The 2,512-nt window shown below is 35.0% G+C and overlaps 1 long non-coding RNA gene across 1 annotated transcript; it reads left to right on the top strand.

The window, feature by feature from the left end:
* Window positions 1–661: 661 nt before the first annotated feature.
* On the top strand, window positions 662–1,633 carry LOC108972546. Its single transcript, XR_001993644.1, has 3 exons — window positions 662–879; window positions 943–1,310; window positions 1,378–1,633. It is a non-coding gene; the product is annotated as an uncharacterized LOC108972546 (long non-coding RNA).
* Window positions 1,634–2,512: the final 879 nt, after the last annotated feature.

Below are 2,512 nucleotides of genomic sequence, written 5' to 3'. Positions count from 1 at the left end.
GTGAAATCAAAAATCAACTACGGCCTATACGCTTACGCGCCAAAATCGACTACCAGAAAGCTAAATTCAACCATTAATTCTAGCATACGCACAGACCTTGGCGCTTTCAAAACAACCCCAATCATATCCCTCAACTCCGAGGCCAATATCCTACCGTTGAACACCAATAGAGTTTTCAGTACGGATACACTAATAAAATAGGTCATAATCAACGATTACTCCCCTCTTCCCATGCTCCTATCTAAAAATCCTCAAAAAGATAATAATAAAACTCCATCCTGAATAAATAGGATAACAAACTTAGCAAAACATTTCTACATCCCATTAAATCTTAAACCTAACTAAAACTCCTAAACTCCGCACTGGAAACTGGACCACTCAACAATAAACACAAATCTAGCCCATTTAAAAAAAAAAATTTTACTCCTCCACTAGTATTTAGAAAGAAATTTTACGCAACTATCGAAAAACTCTGTAATTTCAAATTTCTATACACGGAGGGTTCCAAAATCAACACCAAAGTTAGCTACAGCATAATTCAAAACAAAAAAATTATAAAAATCGTCTGAATCGAAAGTAGGTATTCTTAGTTACGATTGGATTGAAAGAAGAAGAGGAAGAGCTGTAGCTCTTTCGAAGTCAGCTGTTTGCCTTGAAACGTGTGAAAATGAAACATAACAAAGCAAAAATACACAAATTATTGTTGGTTTATTAAAATAAAGAAATTATATCGCGTTTTTTTTTTAACACTAACATGGAATCAGTAGCGGCAGCGATATTACTTGAGGAGGAGAGCAATGCATCCGATAATGCCGTRGCCAGAATTGAAAGGAGAAGATTGCTAGATATGTGCAATCCTTTTGAGATGAGTGCCGAATTGTAAGAAATTGAGTTGAAAGTGATAAATTGTATTTTTTTTAAATAATTTATTTACTTATTTAGGTTCAAAAAAAAAACTTTAGACTCAACAAGGGTGCTTTCAAGTATGTCCTAGATAGTTTCGCGAAAGAAATTCCAGCAAGTACTTTGACGTCTTTATCTCCGCTTAATCGAATAGTTTCTGCTTAGAGATTTTTTGAGAAAGGCAGTTACMAACATGGAGTTGGTACTGATTACAAGGTAGCAATGGGTCGTGAGTGGATAAAATTTGAGCAGACCGGCGAGGAAAAAAAACAAGTAAAACAGGAGTTTTATGCGAGGGCAAGCTTCCCAGGAGTCATATAAAAACGCATATAAAAATAATCAAACCGTCTGAAGAGRGTTTTCTATACTACAATAGAAAAGGATTTTACAGCATCAATGCTATGGTGGTGAGGATTATATTTTCTTACATCAGTGCCACAATTGAAAATTTTAATTTTATCAATTTATTTTTAGGTATGCGATAACAGATGACGCGCATTGATGCGCGGTATCCAGGATGCAATCACGACTCGCATGTATGGGGATTGAGCAAGTTGAACTTTCAGATGGAACGGCGATATCGAGAAGGTGAAAGAAATACATGGCTGTTAGGTATTTAAATACATACAAGAGTAATTACAATATGAGACACTCCAAAAAGAGAAATATTATAGAGCGGACAATTGTGGTCTTGAAGAATCGTTTTCGATGCTTGTTGGGTGCTCGAGAACTACACCTGTCTCTTATACACATCTAGATGTGTATAAGAGACAGATATGAGACACTCCAAAAAGAGAAATATTATAGAGCGGACAATTGTGGTCTTGAAGAATCGTTTTCGATGCTTGTTGGGTGCTCGAGAACTACACTACTCACCGGAGCATGTCAAATTTTAAACGTTGCTTGTGCCCTCCATAATTTGCATCTACTACAGTGATTCCCAAACGCACACTACCAAACTGTGTGCTTGTGTTGGAGAATGAGAGAGCTTGTTGCTACACCCAAGAAAAATACAAAACTTTAGTATTAATTAATATAAAAAAAGTTTGAAAGTAATTCGACAACTTTTACAAAATTGTGAAATTAATGAAATTCCTTATTAATTTTTTATCAATTACAAAAATAAAGACAATTCACGTGTCAAAAAGAAATTAAAATTCCAAAAATTTTAAATATTGAATTTATGTTGAATTTTTTACCTAAACGGCTGTRTCTAAAAACKAAAAATCAATATTTTCATGGTTTTGAACCAACTTMTCTAAATTAATTTCGGAAAACAAAAGCTTGTTTTCCCACTCAATATTAAACATAGTAAAAGTGTTAATGAGCGCGCACATACAAATWACATGCGTAATGCACATTAATTTTCCACAATGTATAGAGAGCGCTTGACTAAACGTGTGAGCGAATCTGTGAGAGAGCAATAAAGTCGGCCGCCCGCGGGCTAGGTAAAGCGCTTCATTGATCTACTACAAAGKGGATGATTTGAGCGCAAATGAATTCGATTTTGAAAACCGTGAGGAAGAATAAGAAGAACAAAGCAATGRTCCCAATTATGCTTCCATAGCAAACCGTATTAGAGACAACATACTCGTACTTTCTTTTTTTT

Source organism: Bactrocera latifrons, unplaced genomic scaffold (assembly GCF_001853355.1).
Source record: "Bactrocera latifrons isolate USDA-ARS-PBARC rearing strain unplaced genomic scaffold, ASM185335v1 scaffold_403, whole genome shotgun sequence".
NCBI classification, from domain to species: domain Eukaryota; kingdom Metazoa; phylum Arthropoda; class Insecta; order Diptera; family Tephritidae; genus Bactrocera; species Bactrocera latifrons.
The sequence above is the reverse complement of the archived record's forward strand: the minus strand, read 5'-3'. Positions and strand labels throughout refer to the sequence as shown.